The sequence below is a fragment of the Rattus norvegicus genome, chromosome 1 (assembly GCF_036323735.1).
Source record: "Rattus norvegicus strain BN/NHsdMcwi chromosome 1, GRCr8, whole genome shotgun sequence".
Lineage (NCBI taxonomy): Eukaryota > Metazoa > Chordata > Mammalia > Rodentia > Muridae > Rattus > Rattus norvegicus.
In genome coordinates, this window is record NC_086019.1 from 2,195,088 (window position 1) to 2,203,639 (window position 8,552).

The following is an 8,552-nucleotide window of genomic DNA, read 5'->3' on the forward strand; positions in this document are numbered from 1 at the left end:
GGAAATAATCAGGCTTTCCGGGGTCTATCGGATATTGGTTCTGATCCCAGGAGATGCCAAGAAATGCTATGGCCCTCTAGTTAAAGTAGGGGCTTATGGAGGACAGGGGTTTAATGGAGTTTTGACTGATGCCTGACTCACAGTAGGTCCAGTAGGTGCCTGAACACATCCTGTGGTCATATCCCCAGTTCCAGAATGTATAATTGGGATAGATATACTTAGAAATTGGCATTCACAGTCACAGACCATATGAAGTTCAAGAAGAAGGAAGACCGAAATGTGGATGCTTCAGTCCTTCTTAGAAGGGGGAACAAAATACTCACAGGAGGAAACACAGGAACAAAGAGTGGAGCAGGGACTGACAGAGACTGCCCCACCTGGGGATCCATTCCATATGAAGATGTCAAACCCAGTCACTATTGTTGTTGCCAAGAAGTGTTTTTTGACAAGAGTCCGATATGGATGTCTCTGAGAGACTCTGCTAAAGCCCTACTGATACATATGAGGATGCTTGCAGCTAACCATTGAACTGAGCATGGGCACCCCAGTGGAGAAGTTACCATCATCAACTGTTTTCCCTTTATAAAACAGCTCTGGGCCTGCTATTAGGCCTTAGTAAAAACTGAACATTTGGCAATGGGACACCAAGTTACCATGTGACCTGAACTGCCAATCATGAGCTCGGTGTTATCAGACTCTCCAAGTAGGACATGGACAGTAGCGGTCTGTTATCAAGTAGAAGTGGTATACATGTGATTGGGCTGAGCAGGTCTTTGAGGCACAAGCAAATTACATGAAGAAGTTGTCCAAATGCCAATGGTTTCTACTCTTGTTACAATGCCATCTGCTGCTAAGCATGCAACTATAGCCTTATGGGGGTGTTCTCTATGATTGGCTGACTGAAGCAGGCTAGGACCTAGTTTACTGCTGGCTCTGCATGTTATGCAGGCACCACCCAGAAGGGGACAACTGCAGCATTACAACCCCTTTCTGGGACAACCCTGAAAGATACAGGTGAAGGAAGATCTTCACAGTGGGCAGAACTTCGGGCAGTACACCTGGTATTACAGTTTGTGCGAAAGAAGAAATGGCCAGATGTACATGATTGTTCACTGACACATGGGCTGTAGCCAATGGTTTGGCTGGATGGTCAGGGACTTGGAAAGATCACAATTGGAAAATTGGTGAGAAAGACATATGGGGAAGTATGTGGATGGATCTCTCTAAATGGGCAAAGATATTTGTGTCCCATGTAAATGCTCACCAGGGGGTGATTTCAGCTGAGGAGGAATTCAATAATCAAGTAGATAAGATGATATGTTCTGTGGACAGTCAGACTCTTTTACCCACCAATCCTATCATTGGTCAATGGGGACATGAACCAAGTGACCATGGTGGCCAAGATGGAGATTATGATTGGACTCAACAACACGAACTTCCACTCACCAAGACTGACCTGGCTGCAGCTGCTGCTGAATGACAGATCTGCCAACAGCAGAGACCAACACGGAGCCCCAGATATGACACCATTCCTCGAGGTGACCAGCCATGAACCTGGTGGCTTGTTGAATAAATTGGACCACTTCCTCCATGGAAAGGACAATGTTTTGTTCTTACTGGAGTAGATATTTATTCTGGTTGTGAATTTGCCTTTCCTGCACATAATGCTTCTGCCAAACCAGCATCCATGGACTTACAGAATGGCTTATTTATTGTCATGGTATTCTACACGGTATTGCTTTTGACCAAGGAACTCATTTCAAGGCACTGGTGTACTTAAGAAATATTCTGGGAGGGGTTGGGGATTTAGCTCTGTGGTAGAGCTCTTGCCTAGCAAACACAAGGCCCTGGGTTTGGTCCCCAGCTCTGAAAAAAAAAAAGAAAAAAGAAAAAAAAGAGAAATATTCTGGGAAAGTATTTGCTGTGTAAATGTTTGTCTAACTGGCTACACTTGCTGTCCCTAGTCCATATTTAAATTGTTCAAAACTTAACCTGGGGCCTGAACTTAAAAGAGAAAAGGGTGACAGCATAGGTGGAAAATAAAATCTACTCTCAGCCAGCTCTTATTTGAGTATTAGCCAGAGCTGAATGTATGCTGTCATTAAAGAGATTTCTCTTAATCTTTTAATAGTGTGTGCAGTGATTTAAAAGATCTTACCAAATATTTTACAGCCATAGATTCCCCTCTGTATGAGTTCTTTCAGGACTTCAAGGACTACTGAGATATACAAAGGCTTTAATAGACTGATCATACACTAAAGGTTTTACACCTGTATGAAGATCCTAGGAAACTTTACCACATTGACTGTGTTTATGGAATTTCTCTGCAGTTTGATTTTTTCATATCTTGTAAGACTACTGCTACATACAAAGGCTTTACTACATTGTTGACATTTGTATATTGTCTCTCTGGTATGTATTAGTTTATGTATTTGTAGATAATTGTGCTGTGAGAAGTGCTGGAGTCTATCTCTGGTGGGGTTCTGGAACCTGAGGATAGATGTATGGTCTTGGCAAAAGGGAAGACTCTTGACTACCTGTTGATGATCAACCAAGTGGCACTGAATACCTCGACCCACTTTTCTTTATACACTCACAAGCCTGTTCCCATGAGCAGTGATATCATTGGTTGTTCTGCTTAAATGAAATCATAACATTAGCATCATAAAAACCCCATCACTGTAAAAGCCCCCAGTAGTTTTTCTTCCCCCTTCCCATCTCCGGCTAGGTCAATTACTTCCTAACGTCATTTTGCACTACAAAGCACAATTAAAGCAAACCAAAAATAAATATCCAGACAGAAATATCCTGTGGACGTGAGCACATACCCAGAGGGTAGCTGGTTATTGAGTTAAGCAAGGTGAGACAGATTAAACAGTTGTGGGTATAAGTCCATTCATCAAATAGCATCCCTTTGTCCTAATACTTACTTAATTGCACATAGAGATCTGCTCATTGTACCAAGCAATGTTTCCTAATAAGCACCTATCCATTTAATACCTTCTTTCTAAGAATCAGTTTTAAGTTTCTATGGATCAGCCATAGCTTCCCCTTTTTAAGTCTGTTTATCAGTATTAGTTTTTATTAGAACAGTTATGCAAGCAGGACCCACTGCTCTCTACAACTGCTACAGGCTTACTCAATGTTACTGTAGCTATTTTTCTAGGGAAATGATTACGTGCCCCCAAATACTCAGGATTAATGGTCGCATCGGATGAACCAATAGAGGGAAAGAGAAGAGAGGAGGCCTTTACTCCTTGAAAGAATATTGAGAAAAACACAGAATCATTCATAGAGCTTTCAGCCTACATGAACCCAGCCTCGCCCATGATCAGAAGGTGAAAGCAAACATTTTTGAGTATTAATAGCATAGTAAAAGCAAGGAGAGCTTGTAGCACACATGATCTAGATTATAAGCACAGAGGCCACCAAATTCACCCCAGTTCTTTGTTAAGTGGGAAGAGATTTCCATGGGCCTTACCACAGGAGAATCCTATCACTGAAACACTCATACTTTGGTCCCTGCATGGCCACTGCCAGAAAAGGCTTTATCACACTGCTTATATTCATAGGGTTTCTCTCCAGGATGTGTTCTTTCATGTATTTGTAGAGAACTATGATATACAAATTGTGGGAACAAGCAAAAGAAATGTGTTTTAAGTACTGCGTTTTTGTTGTTGGACTCTATTTAATCATGGAATGAAACTATGTTAAAGTTCCTAGGTTCTAGGGGAGCTGGAGAATTACCAATAGCTGAACAGCTTCTGTTATTCCTCTTTTCTTTCACAAAACATGACTATTCCTAATGGCAAAAGAACAAATGGATATGATTGGTTAGATGGTAAAACCTATATTCTATATCCATTGATATTGTGCAATCACTTAAAGAAAGCCCCTATCCCTAAATGCTGAGGGGTGGAAAAAAGTATCTGTATCTTGTCACATATGTTTGTGGTTTTCAAAATTAAAAGATTCATAACATGGGTTGCAGGTGAGCTCCTGAGTATATTCCACATTCCTGATTGATCAGATCGATTACATAAATTCTTGTCATCTGCATTAACTTGGTATTGGAGTTGTACTGGTTCTAAGTGGACTCATAACACAGAGACCGTACCCCATTGCTTATATGCGTAGAATCTCTCCAGTATGAACAATTTTATGATGATGAAGACTATATAAATGTGCAATGGCTTCACCATATTAAATACATTCATGAGGTTTCTCTTCAGTATGAATTTTTTCATGCCTTTGAAGATGACTTTGATGTGCAAAGGCTGTACTACATTGGTGACATTCATAGTGATTCTCTCCAGAGTGTGCCCTTTTATTTACTTGGAAACTAATATGTCGTGCAAAGGCTTGTCAAATTGATTACATTCATAGAGTTTCTCTCTAGTATGTGTTCTTTCATGTATTTGGAGATGACTATGATGTGCAAAGGCTTTACCACATTGATTACAACCCTAGGGTTTCTCTCCTGTATGTGTCCTTTTATGCATTTGGAGACTATTGTGATATGAGAAGGCTTTATCACATTAATTATATTTGTAGGGTTTCTCTCCAGTATGTGTTCTTTTATGTATTTGGAGATGACTGTAACATACAAAGGCTTTAACACATTGATTATATTCATAATGTTTCTCTCCAGTATGTGTTCTCTTATGTACTTGGACACTATTGTGATATGAAAAGGCTTTATCACTTTGGTCACATTCATAAGGTTTCTCTCCAGTATGCGTTCTTTTATGTATTCGGAGATGACTGTGACTAAAAGGCTTTACCACACTGGTTACATTCAAAGGGTTTCTTCTCAGTATGTGTTCTTTTATGTATGTGAAGCTGACTGTATCGTGCATAGGCTTTACCACGTTGGTTGCATTCATAGGGTTTCTCTCCAGTATGTGTTCTTTTATGTATTTGGAGATGACTGTAATGTGCAAATTTTGACCACATTGATTACATTCATAGGGTTTCTCTGCAGTGTGAAGTTTTTCATTTCTTTGAGGGTGGCTGTGATCTCCAAAGGCTTTAGACATGGAGTATATTCAAAGGTTTTCTCTCCAGTATGACTTCTTTTATGCCTGCAAAGATAATTGGAACATGTGAAAGCTTTACCACATTCATTACACTGATGAATCTTTTTATCTGTATGTCTGTATGAATTAATTTACAATTTGGTTTAATGGTAAAGAGGAATGAGATCTTAATGTTTTATCACTTTTTTACATTCATGGTTCCCCCTTTTGGGTTGTTTTGTGTCTTTGAAGATACCTGTGATGGTAAAAGCATTTATTACATAGCTTACATTTATAGCATCCTTTTTCTATTACGTTTACCACATATTTGCAAACAGGAATAACTCAGAGCTTTGCCACACCAATTGCATTCATAAATTTTCCTTTAGTATGAACCATACTACAATTGGAGAGTGGACCAGTGCAAATAGAAGAATTTCCAGATTCCTAGTACCCACAGGGATTTTCTGCAGTGTGAATTTAAGGGTGAATTCCCAATTAAGTTGGAAAACTAACCAATTGTAAACTTGTATCATACTCAGAAAGTCTACTAAATGTAGGGGCTACTATATATCTTCTAATTTTTCTAGGAGAGAAAGAGAGGTACTTTGTTTCTTTCAATATCCCTATACTCATATGGCTTGAATCCATTGTGACATAAGATATACCTGTTTAAAAAAAGAATAACAAATAAAATACAAATTGGGAAAACACATTGCATTCAGACTATGTTCCTCATAGACATGTGGTATAGGGATTAAAGTTTCTCGACATCAAAATTCTTGATACTCATAAACTGCCCCTATCACTAAACTTAGCAATGTTACTACAAGTATATGAGGAACCCCAGGTTTACCATGGACTGTTCAGATAGTATAAGATTTAGACATATATTTATCACCTACTCAGTGTGACTAACCTTTTGCCATATGAGTGGTATGAGACTAAACAGATTGGCAGTTCTTCAGCATAGCTCTAAAGGGACTATGATACACAAGGTGATATCTGTTAAGAGACTGTTTCTTTCTTAAAAGAATGCCTTGGAAACGAAAATCAGATACCTGACATTGAGGTATATCGTTTTGTGTGAACTTAATAATCACTGATATACTTAAAGCAGTACTTTTTTACACTGTTGCTTTTCTTTTAAACTTCCAGAACACATTAAAATTTGTTCAGAGGCATATTCATATCAACTTGCACATGAAAATTACCTTCCACGTCTTCTGGAACATTGACAATGTTCTTCAATAGTATGGTCTTCCCAATTGTAACCGAAAATATATGATATATTATTGGAAATTAGGCAAAATTTAAGTTACTATCTTCAGTGAACCTAAGAACAATGTCTAACTTACTCACTTTATTCTTCAATCTCAATTGATATTACAGAAAAACATCAATAACAAAGAAACAGTAGTGCCCTTATTTTAAAGAGTGAAAGAAAATTCACTGTCATACCTATAGCAGTTAGGATCCTGTAGGTCTCCAACATCACAACTTTGTAGAGACTCTTCTGAAAAGGATCCAGCAAAGCCCACTCTTCCTGAGTGACATTCACACATACATCATCATAGGTCACTGCATTCTAAAATATTCCATCCAAGTGTACAAGAGAAAGCATAATACTGCCAACACAATAAATGTATACTTCAATAACAATATAGTCAATTTACTTCTGATGTATTCACCACTTATTTCCTAAGCAGAAGTCTTATGTAATTGCAGGTCATTTTAGAAGAAAACAAAATGATGTTCATCTCTGTCATTTCCTTGCTCTTTGAGTAGGATATAGCCTTGCAAAAGAAATGCCAGTTAATACACACACACGCACGTGCGCGCGCGCGCGCGCGCACACACACACACACACACACACACAGAGAGAGAGAGAGAGAGAGAGAGAGAGAGAGAGAGAGAGAGAGAGAGAGAAGCAAACAGATCAACAATACTAGGTACACATTAGGGAAACTGTATGAACAAATACTAATTACATAAATGATCGGTAATCTGGGTGTATTGACTCATGACTTTAATTCCAACACTCAGGAGGCAGAAGCAGGTGTATCTCATTGATTTGGATGCCAGCATGGTCTGTGCAATGACTCAGCAGTCGTGGACAATACCACCTGCCTCCTAAGAGGTCTGCTCTAACCTGAGACACACACATAGGACATCCCCCAATCTCCACCTGCTGGAACCCTAGCAAGCCCACTAGTCATGGGCTCTGCCCTCCCCTATGGGAGCTCCATCCTCCTTCTGGTCTCTACCTAGACCTGAAGTGAGGATAGGTGCACTGCACTGCACTGCACCCCACTGTATGGCTCTGCCTGACTCCCAGGAGGCCTGCTCCAACCCAAATAATGAGGCCAGTCAACACCAGTGAAAACCAGATTGCTAAAAGCAAGCACAAGTACATAATTAAGAGAAGCCAATGTAATATGGCACCATCAGAACCCAGCTCTCTATTACAGCAAGCCCTGGACACCCTAACACACGTGAAGAGCAAGACTATGACTTTAAACCCATCTCACGAAGATGATAGAGGCCTTTAAAGAAAATAAATAATTCCTTTAAAGTAATGCAGGAAAACATAATCAAACAGGTAGAAGCACTTAAAGAGGAAACAGATAAATACTGTTAGATACAAAAAAATACAACCAAACAGGCAAAGGATATGAATAAAATGGTCTAGGACTTAAAAGTGAAAATGTAAGCAATAAACAAAATGCAAATAGAGGCAATCCTGGAGATGGGAAACCTAGGAAAGAATACAGGAACTACAGATGCAACCATCATCAAAAGAATACAAGACATGGAAGAGAGAATCTCATGCACAAAAGGTACCATAGAAGAAATCGATGCATCAGTTCCAATAAATGCCAAATGTAAAAAATTCCTAACTCAAAACATCTAGGAAATTTGGGACACTATAAAAAGACTAAGCCTAAGGGTAATAGGAATGGAAGAAGGCGAGGATTCCCAGTACAATGGGCCAGAAAACATCTTCAACAAGATCATAGAAGAAAACTTCCCTAACCTAAAGAGATGCCTGACTTAAAGAGAAGTTTACAGGACACCAAATAGATTAGACTAGAAAAGAAAATGCTTCCACCACATAATAATTAAAACACTTAATGTACAGAGCAAAGAATGAATATTAAAAGCTACAAGGGACAAAAACCAAGTAACATTAAAAGGCAGACCTATCATAATTATACCTGACTTCTCAATAAATACTCTAAAAGCCAGGAAATCCTGGAGAGATGTCTTGCAGACCCTAAGATACCACAGATGCAAGCCTACTATAATGATCAAAACTTTCAATCTCAATAGATGGAGAAACAAAGATATTCTCTGACAAAACTGAATTTAAACAATATCTTTCTACTAATCCAGCCCTACAGAGGATACAAGAAGGAGAACACCAACACAAGGAGGGTAACTATATCCAACAAAACACAAGAAAATGATCATCTCACAGCACAACCAAAAGAAGAGATCACACACAAACTTACATACCACCTCCAATATCAA

At 39.0% G+C, this 8,552-nt stretch overlaps 1 pseudogene; it reads right to left on the reverse strand.

Moving 5' to 3' along the window:
• Positions 1–4,331: 4,331 nt before the first annotated feature.
• Positions 4,332–4,970, reverse strand: LOC134485291 (zinc finger protein 120-like; annotated as a pseudogene).
• Between the last annotated feature and the right edge of the window lie 3,582 nt (positions 4,971–8,552).